The sequence below is a fragment of the Triturus cristatus genome, chromosome 5_1, assembly GCF_964204655.1.
Source record: "Triturus cristatus chromosome 5_1, aTriCri1.1, whole genome shotgun sequence".
In the NCBI taxonomy this organism is placed as follows: Eukaryota; Metazoa; Chordata; class Amphibia; order Caudata; family Salamandridae; genus Triturus; species Triturus cristatus.
This window is the reverse complement of record NC_140587.1, coordinates 167,031,823-167,048,725: the sequence shown is the minus strand read 5'-3', so window position 1 is coordinate 167,048,725 and position 16,903 is coordinate 167,031,823. Positions and strand designations below refer to the sequence as shown.

Here is a 16,903-nt window from a genome sequence, read left to right as displayed (position 1 = left end):
CACTCCTCTCGACTCAATGAAGTCTCTCAATATTGACCATTCACTGTTCATGGAATGTCCTTTTCCTTTTTAGACAATTTAGTTATATCATCCTCTACATTACTAATTCTTTGCTCCATTTCAGTAATTCCTGTTTCTGCAACAGACCATGTGTCACCAGACTTTGTAAAGCTTTATTAGTCGCCTCCATAAAGGGTCTCAATGCTGTAATCTCCTCTAATTAAACTTCATAGAGTGGTTTTCAGGAGACTTAACAGAGTGTGGGTCTTTTTTGTGGTTTATTAGCTGTCGCAGAATTAACAGATCTGTCTTTTCTAATCGGAGTTTAAAATTGCTCAAATTTGACCCAAAGGTATCACAGCGCTTTACATGAGCACCAGTTGCGTTACATAAGGACACATTCATTTTTGGTAGGCACAGGGAGAATAAGTGATTTGCCCAGAATCACAGGATGCTGAGTGTCCTTGCCGATACTCGAGCCTGGTTCCCCAGATTTGAGGTAAGCCACCGTAACCGTTAAGCCATATCCTCTCTGGATAGAAGACATAGGAGAATGGATAGGCATTTTAACTGCACTGTTTTCAAGTTTATTTGCTTCAGAGAAAGTAGATTCCATTTTATGAGATGGATTTTTTGTAGATTTCTTAATACATGGTGATTGAGAAGGTTTATTCGAGAATAAAGACATATTTCAGTTATGTAAAACAATGATGCCAGAATGGCCTTAAACAACAACCCAGCTCACCTAAATACCCAACTACTAAAAAACAATGGAGGGAGTCGTGGAAAAAGGCAGCGCTGCAAGAAAATAGTGAGTTAATGTAGAACACATACGTGAAACAAAACACATTTCAAAATATGCTACATATAAAAAAGTTACATTTTTTTTAAAACAAGCTGCAAGCATGGTCTACAGTGGAATAAAGCCGTTATTTAGTTTAGTTTTAATAGAGCTTCATATTAGTAACATGCACTTCTCTTTTCACTTCAGTGTTAGGTGATATGTTGCAACAAAAAAAAAAAGAATTATTCATTTATCTCTTTCAGCACTTTCATCTGTGGGAGCACTCATTCCTCTTTATAAAGACTTTGCAACTCCTCACATAGGAAGGAGCCTTTATGAGCAATAAAATTGCATTACAAAATGAGTTGCAAATTGAGAATTAACGTTTCTTTAAAATGTGCTCTATTTGGTGCTTTCTATTACATCATTAATTACCATAGCATCATGTTTTAACAGAAAGTGCGCCTTTCATCTCAGTGCGCACTTCGGTCAGCCAATACGCTCCCGTCATAAAAAAAACATTTTTTTTCCTTTCAGCATTTGCGACACAGTTCTCTGTCTTTATTTCATGCTTCATTAAACTACAGTTACAAGCAGGGTGCAATATTCATTCTCCTCAACTTGTCCTACTAAAATGATGTAATTACAGAACAACCTGATATTTGAAAGGAGCAGGTCACGTCGCTCACAACTTGCTTCTGGAAAAGTTTACTGTCTTGTCATCTTCCAGATTAATTATTTCCCCTCATCTTCTGCCACAATCGCCTTTCTGCTAGACTTAAAACTGCCCTCAGGAAAGTAAACAAAGCAGGTCCTCGCCGTCAAGCGCGAGCCTCGCTGGCTCCCAAGCCAACTGTGAGAAACTGGGTTTCGGTTGCAGTGCACCCACCACCCCACTTTTTGCCTGGATTTTTGATGTTACTTTGACTGAGGTGTACGGGGTCCCTACTAACCAGGTTCACAGCACCAGTGTTCTTTCCCTAAAAATGTACAGCGATTGGTATAGCTTCAGCCACCCCTGTAAGTCCCTAGTAAATGGTACCCTGTGTACCTAGGGCATGGGTACTGAAGAGGGCCCACTGGATCTGAAGCATGTATTATGCATCTATTATGCCACCCTAGGTACCCCTAGGAGCCCCTTACCTAGACTATGCACACAGATTGGGTGTCTTGCTGTAGAAAAATCTGAGGAGTCAACATGGCACACAGCCCCGTGTGCCATACCCCCATACACTGTATAAGGTATAGGTAAGTCACTCCTACTGCAGGCCTTTAGCCCTAAGGCAGGGTGCACTATATCATATGTGAGGGCATATCAGCAGGAGCTATGTCCAGTCTATTCTGAGATATTTTAAGTGCACAGGGAAGCCACAAAGAGTACATGGACTGCATACTTATCAAAATGTGGAAGTGGTCACTAGAGAGTATAGACATCCTAAAGGTAAGTAGCCCATTGGCTATTAACTCTCTCCCCTTGAAAAGCCCCTAAATTCAGTATTTATGTCACACCCCGAGACCTGAACATCAGATTCAATGGACAAGAGAAGACCAGGACAAAGAAAACCCTCAGATGGAGAACTGAAGCCCTTCTGCAGAAGACAAATGTGCCAACCCCTGTCTGCTGCCTCAAGAACACGACAATCACTGACTGCTGTACCATCCTGAACCTGAAAGTGCTCCAAGAACCCCGGAGCACCTCGAGCCTTCAAGAAATTTCCTTGAAACTCCCTTGGATTGAAGGTATCACTCCTATGCATGCCACAGGCACCTATCACGTGAAGTCCACTTTGTCGACTTGCTGCTTCTTGATGACCATGACGCAGCACCGAAGCAAGGAAACGTATAGCACCTCCCAAGGGTCAGATTTGTCTCCTCACAAAGTTTGGAGGCAGTCGGCGGCCTGACCTACCGGCATCATAATGATGCCCTGTGTTGTTGGTCTTAAAAATGACTTAAAAATCAATACTATTTTTATAAATTGATCTTGGATTCATTTTTGAGTGTGTCTCATTTATTGCCTCGGTGTGTACAACAAATGCCTCGCACTACCCTCTGATAAGCCTAACTGCTTGCCCACAGTACCACAAAAAAGAGCATTAAAATTACCTGCCTTTAGCTCTCTTTACGATTTAGGGATTCACTGGACTCTCTGCATAGTGTACTTTGTTTTAGTACACTATGGTGCCGATTCCGATCCGGGTCGGAAAGCACTCCGACCGAGCCGGATCCGGAGTCCTGCAGTCCGACCGAGCGAGTACGATGCGGCCGTATGTTGCCGAACTCGGTTCGGTCGGACTCCCATAGAAGTCAATGGGAGCCGGTCGTACGACGCGTACATGGGCTACCATTGACTGAATGGGTACGTCTCGCGCAAGGACGCCCCCTACAGTGGGTACGCATCAGTGCCATCCGCACCGTACATGCCTGTGTTGGGGGGACCCTTGGTCTCCCACTGTGTCCAAGTCGTAGGGCTGTGGGTGACATGGGGTCCGACGCGGACCCCTAAAGGCAACCACCCGGACAATTTGCGAGCCGCTGTCCGACGCGTGCATCGTACTGGATCGGACGTGCATCGCATCCATTGCACGCCACGGTCAGCTTACGACCGAGACGTACGGAGCGGTTCGGACCCAGAAACGACTCGGTCGGTGAATTTCACGTAGCTCGCATCGGACTTGCTTGCTCGTACAGCTGTACGAGTCGGGCGGAAGACACGCGTACGGCTCATAGTATTTCCGTCCGGATCGCGTTTGGTGCCCTTCCAACCCGGATCGGAATCGGGCCCTAAATAGAGAACCACCTTCCTATTATTACACCAACCCACAGTCTTCATACTGAACGATTTAAGAATGAAAGTGCATAGCTGTTATCTTGGTCACTGAAACTGTTAGATTTATCAGTGGCTATTGACATTGTTGACCGTGTCATTATGATAAAAGACATACACAACATCTGATTGCCTTCTTCCGTTGCATCCCCACCTCATAATATCTCTTACGGATTTCCCCAAGGGAAAAAATGAATCCCTCTTCTTTGTTATCTATGTCGTTCCACCCATTAAACATATATATACATAAAGCTAGACTGATGACGCACTTGAGTGTGAAATTTCCATCTTTCTATTAGCACTTGACAGGAGGATGAACCAAATCTGCTTTAATATGAACCCCACAAAGATGTGTTGTGAGCTCCGAAGTCAGACTCATTTTTAAAAGTATAAGTTAGCCTGCCTGTCTTTGGCCCACATTCAGCATTTCAATTATTTTTCTCAGAACTTGTGAAAGTGTCATTTCATCTAAACAATACTTTGTAAAAGTCTGCCACAAACTATAAGATATTTGCTTTCCAAAGTTAGATACTACAAGTGTAAGATAAACATGTAGTCTGATTTGACAGATTTTCATCTTGCTGCTGTAGACCAGTTTTGCAATGTAGGCTAAACATCATTGGTCAATTTGAATTGACCACTGAAATAGAGCAGCCTTCACACCAGGTAATCACTAAATGTCCTGACAGACTGCCAGAGCATCCACGCTTATGCTTAGTGCCGATTCAGTGATGAGAGGAACTGAGCCAAGCTGATTGTGTGCTTTCCTTCTGAAGGAACAATCTCCCTGCGGAAGATGGATACTCAAAGCTGGTCCACTGGGAACAAGTATGCAGTGCACGGATCCCCAAGAAACTCTAGAGGTAAGTTTGCTATTCTATGCCCTCATTGTGTAGCGCATAAAAGTAGCTTTAGGGTGGTAGGCTATTAGAAGCATTCTAAACATGTTAGAACTGTTCATTATATTCTCGCTGTTAGCAATATGGATGAATAAACACTTTTAAATATGTAGCGTCATTTCTGAATCCAATGCTTAAGTGTGCTATTCTAAGAATTAAATTGGGTCTGCATTTCCACTGTGTTCCTCAGCCTCTTAGGGGACTATACCTACCGTAGAAAGGTTAAAAATTGTGTCCTCTGGGATTATTTTTAGTATATTGTTTTGTTCACACCTTCTTTCATATGCCAAACCCCGACTTCATACACACACTCACCATTCATAAAGGTCACCGCTCAACTGGTGGCTACAATGTATTGGCACAAACACCTATTGTTCATTAGGTAATTATTGTAATTTATTAAAACCATTTATTATTTTATACAATAATTAAAAGAAAAAAGGAATTTGTTTCAAGTTAAAACCATTTTTGTTCATAGAATCATCATGAAAAATATGTAACAATACTAAAAACAATTAATCACATTCACAATACTTCAGAAAATCGTAACACAAGAGTTAAAACAGACAGTAACCTTTGTCATAAATCGCCATAATCCACAGTTCAACTTATGTACAAACACCCAGATGCCTTGTGTATCATCAATATCTAGGGTGATGTTCGTATAGATGGATTTGTGGCAACAGAGAAAGGCGTTGACGCGTTTAGAAGGCTTTATCTCATTCCGCCTTCTTTATCAAGACCGTTATATTATGTACTCCCGTCCTTTAAAAATCTATAATGTAAACATATATATATATAATTATAAATAATAAACTTACATCTCATTGTTCTTAAACATCAATACATTTCATGAATTCAATCAAACAACGCTTCATAAAATTACAGTCAATAACACCATAGTCTTTGTATAAATGACCACAATTTTTATAACAATGAAAATGAAAAAGAAATTGAAAAAAACTTTGGTGTCAAACCTGCAGGCCACCAAGCAACATCAGTGCCTTTTCAGCATGAAAAAAGCCCTACACAAATACCCTTACTCACTCAAATCCGTAATCTGTAGCCATTCCAATTACTAAAAGTACATATATATATATATATATTATCTACTGGCGGTCGCCAGTAGATAGTTATAGTTAGGACCGAGTTCCCATAGGAAATCTGAAAATTCTATTTTGAATAACTTTGGTGCCGGTTGACTTATGTTCGTGAAATTTTCAAAACTAATGGGGCGCTCCGCTCAGCTCCTACCCTGAAAGTCTCGGGGTGATTCGTCAAGCGGGGGCTGAGAAAAAAGGGGGGTCCCAAAACACGTTTTCCCCATGCATTTTCCCATAGGACCTTTAGTCGAAGCTACAGCCCGAACGGCTGAACAGAATTACTTGAAATTTGGCAGAGGTAGTCCTCAGGTCAGGCATGTGCCTTTTGCATATATGGTGTAAATCCGTTCCGTAGTTCCTGAGAAAATCAAAAGTAAAATCATATACATATCTGGGCGGAGCCTAACCACACATCTCATTGTGAGATCTAATTGGCTGTCAGCACTTCATCCAAGAAGTGTTGGCAGCCATCTTGGGACCAATATACATGATAGCACCTCATTAAAAAGCATTGCAGTTAATAGAAGATTTTAAGACTTTAGTTACATTATAAATCATTTGCTGATGGTACCATACTCATTTTAGGAATTGTGGTATGTTCTAAGGTGATTTTACCATGTGAAAAAGCCTTCTGCTGGGATATCATGAATCATCTTTGAGAGAAAACTATTTTCACATGCTTTACCCACAGAGGTTTGGAAGGTGATCTATAAGCTAAACTGAGAGCATATTTTCTGTAAATTCACATTATCTTTCTCAGTCATGTGAGAATGAAGTCTTACATTCTCAGTAAAACATTTACATCCAACAAGGGCAGAGACTGTCAGTTGATTCCTTTGTGTTCTACTGCAGCTTCCCAGAGTGTTCCAAAGAACAGCTAGAGCGCTAACAGTCTTACTTATGACAAAGGTATGGCACACCTGAAGCCATCTTGATTGGAATAAAGTGGTAACATTTAAAACATTTAATTTAAAAAGGAACAAAATGAGAGGGTTCATTTTGCCATAGAATGTATGATTAGTGCTGCAGAAAGAAAAATTAGGGCACATTTTGAGTGACTTCTCAAATCCTCTTCTATTTCATTAAAGAATTCTGACATGCAGACTGAAACATGCACTTTCAATACCAGCAGCAGACTTCCCTGGTGAGCAGTAGCTTTACTACAGTGATCTAATGAGCAACTAGAGTGCTAACATTCTGAATTTATGGCAAATGTGTGACACATCTGAATGCCTTCTTCATTGAATCAAAGTAAAAAACTGACAGTATGCCTACTGAGGAGACTGCAGTAAATGAGGAAATTAGGAAACTTCATAACAAGTCTCCCAAGATGGCCACCAGGGACAAAAGAGCCCAAATGTAGCACAAATATCACCGAGATGTAGCCCAAGTATAGCCCAATGACAGATTTCCCAGAGTGTTTTAAAGAACAACTAGAGCGCTAACAGTCTTACTTATGACAAAGGTATGGCACACCTGAAGCCATCTTGATTGGAATAAAGTGGTAACATTTAAAACATTTAATTTGCAAAGGAACAAAATGAGGGGGTTCATTTTGCCATAGAAATTATGATTAGTGCTGCAGAAAGAAAACTTAGGGTACATTTTGACTTCTCAAATCCTCTTCTATTTCATTAAAACGTTCTGACATGCAGACTGAAACATGCACTTTGAATACCAGCAGCAGACTTCCCTGGTGAGCAGTAGCTTTGCTACAGTGATCTAATTAGGAACTAGAGTGCTACCATTCAGAATTTATGGCAAATGTGTCACATCTGAATGCCTTCTTGATGGAAGCAAAGTAAACAAGCATTGGAAATGCAATAGGTCTCGCCCTCGTTTAAGTTAAAGCAATTCTGTTTGTAATTAGGTGGCTTTTTAGCTTTGCTTTTATTAGTGTCTTTCAAAATTTCATGTACATAACATGCATATATGTATATGTATGCATGCATTTATATTTGTATTTATATAGATATGCAGATTATATATATGTTTATATATGTATGTATATATATATATATATTCACAGAAAAAACCATAGGTTTCAGGCACGTTATAGTTAGGAATTAGCATTTAAAAAACCTCAGAAATTCACTGAAAAAACCATAGGTTTCAGGGGTGTTATAGTTAGCTGGACTTTTCACTTGTACAAAACCATTGAAATTCCCCCGTTATAGTTAGTTCAGCTAACTATAACTCGCGCGCCCGCAATGCACTGCTGATGACGTCACATATTACATCACTCATGACATGGTCAGTGACATCACTCATGACATCACTGATGACATCTCAAATGACATCACTGATGACATCACTGATGACATCATCCAGTGAATGTGTGTTTTTCTGAAAATTAAATATGTTTTATATATGTATATCTCAAGGTCGATGGAAGAATAAATGGGTATATAAGTGTCTAAATGGATGATTTGTTTTTGAAAAATTGATTGTGTAACTGACTGATTAAGTGTATCATAGTGAATACATGGCTTAGTGAGTAATGTTTAAATATGTAAATATCTGTATCAGTCTCTCACTTTGTGTATAAGTGGCTGCATGGGTTGGTGAGTAGCTACATGGGTGTCTATATAGGTTATTAGTTGTTTTTTTGAGTATCAGTCTGAGTGTCTGCATGGTTCGGTGGGGGGTATTACGTAGTGCATAGGTGCATGAATGAGTGACTCACTGTTTGTATGTGTTGAACACAGCATGTGTGCAGGACTGTATGGGTGGATGAGTGTGTGTATGGGTGTGTTAGTGAGTGAATGACTGTCTCAATAGTGTCTTTATGAGTAACTACATATGTTTTAAACTAGTATATGTGACTATTGGTGTATATATGTGAGTATATGTGAGAGTGAGAGATTGAAAGAGTTCCTGTATGAATAAGTATGTGTTTCTATAAGTGATTGTTTAAAAGACTAAGTATGTGTAAGTTTCCGTAGAAGTAAGTGTGGTGGTGTGTGTATAACTGTATATGCAAGTAAATGTATGTTTGATTCTTTATTAGCATGAGTGACTATGTGTGTGAGTAACTCTATGGATGAGTGGCATTGTGTAACAGGATGTATAGGTGCATGAGTACATATGATGAGTGAGTACATGTATGAGTGACTGTATAGGACTGTTGGTGAATGAGTGGATGTGTATGTGGATCTTAGAATTACTGAAGAGGTTGTTGTAACTGGTATTGGTATGTCCATTGTTTTGAAAATTGTAGTCTCTATTTTTGAATGTGTGTATCAAAGGTTATATTAGGGTGAGAGGAGGTCTGCCACTCTATCACAAGGATGATGTCATCAGTGATGTCATCAGTGATGTCATTTGAGATGTCATCAGTGATGTCATGAGTGATGTCACTGACCATGTCATGAGTGATGTAATATGTGACGTCATCAGCAGTGCATTGCGGGCGCGCGAGTTATAGTTAGCTGAACTAACTATAACGGGGGAATTTCAATGGTTTTGTACAAGTGAAAAGTCCAGCTAACTATAACACCCCTGAAACCTATGGTTTTTTCAGTGAATTTCTGAGGTTTTTTAAATGCTAATTCCTAACTATAACGTGCCTGAAACCTATGGTTTTTTCTGTGAATTTCAAAGGTTTTTTAAATGCTAATTTCTAACTATGCCTACAGAGATAGGACATGTGAAGAAAGAAGAAAAAATGCACAGAAAGAAACAAAAGAAGTGCAGAAAGGACCAACAGAAGTCCTCAAATACGAAGATAAGTGCAGGAAGAAGGATAACGTGCAGAAAGAACAAAAAGAAGAGCAGAAAGAAGCCTTGTTGCAAAATCATCCTGTACCCTCAACTTTTTCAGACGGATACTGGTGGTAACTGAGTCTGACTAGCCAGTCCTAGAGCCAGTGCTATGTTAAAAGACACTTAGAATACAGTGAAAACACCTACATACACTAGGGAACATTATGCGTTGGGGTCCCCCTGTGATTAGCATGACCTCCTCTGTAAGCCCCTAGTACATAATAGGGCATGGGGATTAAAACTACCTCTTAAAACAGGCCACAGGGCGTTTTTGCACACGTTAACTCAGGCCCCGTCCCCTCCCTTCACCACTGTGTAAACACGCCCTGTGTCCATTTTTAGTTGGGAGATTAAGTTCATTTGAATCCTGAGGGTCCCTAGGGTCCAACTAGCCCACTAGGTACCTCCAGTAAATGCCACAGAGCTGTGTTGCAGAGAGGTGTAAAAAGTGGCACGGCCTGGACCACCCCCTTGCAATGCAGCTCAGTGGCGCTTACTGGAAGCACTTGGTGGGCTAGTTAGCCCCCAGGGGCCCTCAGTATTGAAGGGAAATTATATCCCCAATTTTAAACGTGCCATAGTGCGTGTTTGCACACGTCACCTCAGGCCCCGTCCCCTCCCTTCACCACTGTGTAAACGCGCCCTGTGGCTGTTCTAAGTTGAGAGATTAAGTCCCCTTGAATCCTAAGGGTCCCTAGGGTCAAACTAGACCACTAGGTACCTCCAGTAAGCGCCACAGAGCTGCGTTTCAGAGAGGTGTAAAAAGGGGCTTGGCCTCAGAACACCTGCCTGCAGCGCAGCTCCCTGGCGCATACTGGAGATGCCTGTTGGGGGCGCGTTTGCAGAGTGCTGCACGGAGGGGGCATGGCCTCCGGCACGATGCCAGTCTTTTATTTATTTTAATTTTTTAAGAAGGGGGGCTGTGTGGTTCCCCTTCTTATTCTAATTTATTGGCCCTGATGACCCCATCCCCCAGGGCCTGTCTCCTAATTATATTTTTTTGACCCCAATCCCTAGGGCCGGCCACTGTTTTTTATTATTTTAAAAAAATATTTATTTATAGACACACCTAGGACATGCTGGACAAACCGTACGTACCTATCACCATGACGATTTGAGTGATATTCATTAAAAGGCGACTATGCATGCAATGAATCCACGTGGAATGTATTTACACTACTAGTGAAGCTCTGACATGTCTGATGCCCTACCGTGCCTAATCCCGGTAGACACCCTTGTCGTTTATTTATACAAACATGGGTAGCTATTGACGGGCACATTTAATACACATGCACACCAAGCCATTCAAAGGGGATTCGACAAAAATTCGACCAAAACTATGCAAGAAACCCCCCTCACGGTTAATAAAACACACATCCACTGCCGGATGTGTAATACTTTTTATTTTACTCTCTGGAAAGGGGACGAACATCACTTGAGAGTCACAGCGCGCTCCTGACAGAGCCCAATGCTGTGTTACACCCACCATTGCCTGCCGAGTGCCACACACCTCTGTGTTGTATTCCACTAGCTAGTGCATATGCTATGACACTCTCTAGCCCATGTGCACTGTAACAGCACCCCGTGAATATGTCATGCCACACTTGTCTTCGCACGGGTTATATTGCCCCATCTAACGTGCCTTCCTCGATGCCTATGTTATAACGCACAGTGCTATGCCATACATATTACAATCTGCGATCCATATCTGTGTCACAGTGCATATGCAACGTTACACACCCAAGCACATATTTTATATTACAACTTTAGAGACTAGTTAGGTTACACAACACTGCCCTGTGCATATTACACTCCAAGGCGCATATCGCATAGCACGCGCTAGTGCCTGTGCTATCTCGCGCTCTCCAATGAATCTGTCATTGCGCACAATGTATTGCATATTATATTTCACGCCCGGTTCATCTTATATCACACTTTTTGGTGCATAGTTTATACCATACACTATATCTAGTTTTCATTTTCAATCGTGCTCTCAGGACTATGTTCTATATAACACTGTGTTCACCTACCCTTTTCACAGGCATTACATTTTGCGATAGGGGGTGGAGGGTCAGGGGGTGTTTCTGCCAAGTGAGCCCGGAGTCACAGTCACAAACGTCCTCTTCTTCCTGAATAAAAGTGAGATTATGCTGCCTACTTGTTCATATTTTAAGTAGTTCGCACAGACTCAATGTTTTAAAAACAATAAAGTTCCTAATACCCGCCTTCTCTGAACAGTTAGCTTGCTGCCCCATCCCCCTCCTCCCTATCCTCTGTTGTGTGAATCCATGGAATAGCCTCCTCCCTCCTGCCATGCATGGTCTGATGTGCTGCCACTGCCCTCAATTTAGTATGATGTACCAGTCCACTCCTCCTGCCCTCCATTGCCCAATTCTATGCCCCATCATTGACCTCCTGCTTAAACTCTGTGCTTAGCTTGCTGCCCCTATTCTCCTTCCCCCTGCCCTCCGATGTCTTTGTGCATGCCCCTGCTCCATCCTTTTTGCCCACCATGTTCCATGGACCTGCCACTCCTATCTACTCTGAGTGTTCTGTTGAGCTGCCACTCCCCTCCCACCTGCCTAGCATTGTCAGATGACTGTAACCTGTCCCTGCCACCTCCACCCTGCCTGTCCACATGCCATGCCCCTATCCTCTTCCTCCTGTCCTACATGGTCCATTGTACTGCCACACCCTTCTGCCCTCCCTGGTCTGTTGTGCTGCAACTGCTCCTCCTGCCTGCCCCGTGTGGTCTGTTGTGAGGTCCCTTCCCCTGAACTTTCTTGTCTGTGCACAGGTCCTGACCCTCCCTTCTATCCTCCATCGTCCTTTGTGCATGCCCCTGCACCCTCCTTCTTGCCCATCATAGCCATTGGTCTTCTGTGCTGCCATGGCCCCTCCCACCTTCCCTGTGTGGTCAGTTAGCTGCCCCTGACCCCCTCCCACCTTCCCTCCATGGTCTGTGTGTATGCCATCACAGTCTCACTGTTGCTCTTCATGGTGTGTCTTGCTTCTAGTGCCCATCCTGCCTGACCTCCATGGCTATCTTGCTGCTCCTGCCCTGCCCCCTTGCCCCCAGCCCTCTGTTTACATGTGAAGACCCCTACTCCCTCCCTCCTGGCTTGTCTGTTCCATTGTAATGCCCCTGATCCGTCCCTACTGCCCTTTATGGTCTGTAATGCTGCAGCTTTCTCTCCTGTCTGTCCATTATGGTCAGCTAGCTACCATTGCCTCTTGCCCCTCTGTTCTCTGTTGTCCATGTGCATGGTCCTGTCCCCTCCCTCTTGCTTTCTATGGATTGTTGTGCTGCACTCCCGTCCTGCATGCCCTGTGTGGTGTATTGTGCTGCTGCAAACCCTGATGCCTGCCCTGCAGGGTCAGTTTGGTGCACCTCTCCATGTCCCTCTTGTCCTCTGTTATCCAAGTCCATGTCCCTATCCCATTTCCTTCCATGATCCAATGTACCATACTTGCGAACATTTTGAACTTGGTAAGAGGGAGATTTTGAAAAAAAACTGGGGTATTGATTTTCCCCTTTGAGTTACATTGAAAAAGAGGATATTGTAGACAGGAGACAGATCAAATAAAGCCCATTTGAGCTTAAAAACATTGGACGTTTCCTGGCTGAATCGGGTCTGTTGGCATGTATGGTTGTACTACCATTGCCTCTTCCTTCTGCCCACAATGGTCTATTACATTGCCACAGCCTTGAAGGAGGGTAGATTTTGTATCACAGGGGGCCCCTGGCCCGTTCTGTCCACACCTGAAGTATGAGACCCTTGTCCTTGCCCTGCCAGCCGCATTTGTAGGCCGTATTAAATTGACCAGCGGGTCCTGTGTTGCTATATAATTATCCTGAGACATCCTTACCACTCAGCCAGCATAAAACCCCTGTGTAGGCCCTTCTTTTCAATATGTAGGCCTCTTTGTTAAATTGACCATAGCTCTGCAATTTTAGTGTATAGCAGTCTGAAGGCAGGTCTGCGAGGCCTTCTGCTCCAAACTAGTAGCCCCCACCCTACCCGAGTGCTCCGTGCTCGGTATCAAAGTTCAACATCCCACTGAAGCTGTCGACATACAGTAGGCTGCATCCTGGACTGGTACTTGCTTCCTGGGCAGGTTTCCTGCTTTTAAGGAAGTGGCAACCGCAGAGCGTCAAGTTAGGAGAACTGAGGAGATTTTGTACATGAATATATTGAATTCCCGTACAATACCCATTATTTTCTGCTTGCTCTATGGAACTTACGATAAGCGATTGGCCTGAGAGACTGACCTTTTCACCCAGTCCATTGTCAGCATTAAGTGGGTAAATGACGAAATGTCTGGTAAAATCTGCAGACGAAGCTTTTGGGTAGCATACGTAGGTAGATGTAGCGTGCAAAGGAGCCCACAAAATGATATAAAAAGGGAGCACCCACAGATATCGACGGACTACCTCGCCGTCTGTATGTAGGTTAACAGGCTGTGCAGGTTTTCCCCAAGAGCTGGGAGCTCTTGTCTTCCTTTGCTTAAAATGTCTTGCTCTGCTTTGCTTGAAGTATCTTATTCTATTTTACCTATATGAAATGTCATGTTATGTTTAACCATTGTTCTCTTTACTTTTGCATTTAAAAGATTTTGTATTGTAATTGCAGGAATGCTTGCTCTAAGAGTAAACGTGAGTGTTCCTAGGTAACATTTTCCTTGGTGTAACTTGTTTCTCATGATGCATTTATAGATGTGTTTTCTCTCTCTCTCTGTCAGTACATTAATTGAGATACAGAGAATATCATGACAGCTGTATGATTATCTGGATTCTGTATTTTGTACTTTATGTCTCTATTCTGCGGTTTCTTTGAAGTTGTATCTTCTCATTAAACTGCCATTGTATTCTGCCACCAATTCCATGTCTCATATGTCTGTTTTCTTCATTTTTGGAGCAAGCGTTCCTAGGCACCCCGGCTCAAATTAAGGTGCCCCTTTTGTCCCTGACTCACTCTCCTGCTCAGTTCTGTGGTGGCTCCCGGGGCTCTGGGGACCGCCTCTAGCTTCCTTGACCCGTAATAGATCTTCCCTCCAACAGCCTCTCTTGCAAGTCCTGTATTGTTGGTTTGTTGCCCCTGCCCCCCTTTCCACTGCCCTCCATAGTCTGTTGTGCTTCCACGGCCCTTCCTGCCTGCTCAGTGTGGTTAAATTGTTGCCTTTGCACTCTCCTACCTGCCTTCAATTTTCAGAGTCCGTGCCCCTGGCCTTTGCCTCTCAACAGTATCCCAATGAACAACTAGATTGCTAACATTCTATATTTATTACAAAAGTGTGGAACGCCTGACATCATCTTGATGTAATCAAAACTGTAATACCTAGAGCATTTCCTTTAGAAATTACATATATGAGAGGGTCTTATTGGCATCAAAATTATGGTTAGTGCTCTAAAAGACTAAAATAAGGACATTTTGTCTGAGTTTTCAAATAGCGACAAAGCACTTTTAAATTATTTGTTATCTTTATGTTTTTTTATCCAGTTGACCACTTGATTAAATGTTGCACTTAGGGGAGAGGATGTGGTGTTACTTCCAGAACTGCAGACTTTGCAACTGGGGAACCAGGTTGAAGTTTCTGCTTCAGCTCGACATTCTGTGATTCTGGTCAAATCACTTAGTCTCCCCATGTCTACAACCAAAATGAATATGTGCTTGTGTGATGTAACCAATGCTCATGTAAAGCACTCCAATACCTGACAAGTCTGCACTATATAACACTGCAAAAACACTAAATAATAAGTGTTTTGCACACTTCTGTCATTGGGCTATATTTGGGCTACATCTGGGTGATTTTGGGCTACATTTGGGCTCTTTTGTCTCCGGTGGCCATCTTGGGAGATTTATTTGTTATGAAGTTTCCTAATTTCCTCATGTACTGCAGTCTCCTCAGTAGGAAATGCTTTCAGTTTTTTACGTTGATTCCATCATGAAGGTATTCAGATATGTCACACATTTGCCATAAATTCTGAATGTTAGCACTCTAGTTGCTCATTAGATCACTGTAGTAAAACTACTGTTCACCATGGAAGTCTGCTCCTGGTATTAAAAGTGCATGTTTCAGTCTGCATGTCAGAATTTTTTAATGAAATAGAAGAGGATTTGAGAAGTCACTCAAAATGTGCCCTCATTTTCTTTCTTCAGCATTAATGATAATTTCTATGGCAAAATGAACCCCCTCATTGTGTTCCTTTTTAAATTAAATGTTTTAAGTGTTACCAGTTTATTCCAATCAAGATGGCTTCAGGTGTGCCATACTTTTGTCATAATGAAGACAGTAAGCGCTCTAGTTGTTTTTAAGAACATTCTGGGACATTCTGTCATTGGGCTATACTTGGGCTACATCTGGGTGATATTTGGGCTACATTTGGGCTCTTTTGTCTCTGGTGGCCATCTTGGGAGACTTATTTGTTATGAAGTTTCCTAATTTCCTCATTTACTGCAGTCTCCTCAGTAGGAAATACTTTCAGTTTTTTACTTTGATTCCATCAAGAAGGCATTCAGATGTGTCACACATTTGCCATAAATTCAGAATGTTAGCACTCTTTTTGCTCATTAGATCACTGTAGTAAAGTTACTGCTCACCAGGGAAAACTGCTGCTGGTATTGAAAGTTCATGTTTCAGTCTGCATGTCAGAATTTTTTAATGAAATAGAAGAGGATTTGAGAAGTCACTCAAAATGTGCCCTAATTTTTCTTTCTGCAGCACTAATCATACTTTTTATGGAAAAATGAACCCCCTCATTTTGTTCCTTTTGAAATTAAATGTTTTAAGAGTTACCACTTTATTCCAAGCAAGATGGCTTCAGGTGTGCCATACGTTTATCATAGGTAGGACTGTTAGCGCTCTAGTAGTTCTTTGGAACACTCTGGGAAGCTGCAGTAGAACACAAAGGAATCAACTGACAGTCTCTGCCCTTGTTGGATGTACATGTTTTACTGAGAATGTCAGACTTCATTCTCACATGACTGAGAAAGATAATGTGAATTTACAGAAAATAAGCTCTCAGTTTAGCTTATAGATCACCTTCCAAACCTCTGTGGTAAAAGCATGAGAAAATATTTTTCTCTCAATCATGATATCCCAGCAGAAGGCTTTTTCACATGGTGAAATCACCTTAGAACATACCACAATTCCTAAAATGAGTATGGTACCATCAACAAATGATTTATAATGTAACTAAAGTCTTAAAACCTTCTATTAACTGCAATGCTTTTTAATGAGGTGCTATCATGTATATTGGTCCCAAGATGGCTGCCAACACTTCTTGGATGAAGTGCTGACAGCCAATCAGATCTCAGGATGAGATGTGTGGTTAGGCTCCGCCCACATATATATATGCTTTTAAATGCTATTTTCTCAGGAAATACTGAACAGATTTACACCAAACCTACAAAAGGCACTTCCTTGACCTGAGGACTACCTCTCTGCCAAATTTCAAGTAAATCTGTTCAGCCGTTCGGGCTGTAGCCCTGTCTAAAGGTCCTATGGAAAAATGCATGGGAAA

The 16,903-nt window shown here is 42.1% G+C and overlaps 1 pseudogene across 1 annotated transcript in view; it reads left to right on the top strand.

Annotated features, from left to right (window-relative positions):
• The window catches only part of LOC146830540 (E3 ubiquitin-protein ligase TRIM39-like), a 322,696-nt pseudogene that overhangs the window by 190,545 nt on the left and 115,248 nt on the right, over positions 1–16,903 (top strand). The window contains exon 6 of the transcript XR_014961441.1: positions 4,388–4,474. The product of XR_014961441.1 is annotated as an E3 ubiquitin-protein ligase TRIM39-like (transcript). The remainder of the gene's footprint in view (positions 1–4,387; positions 4,475–16,903) is intronic.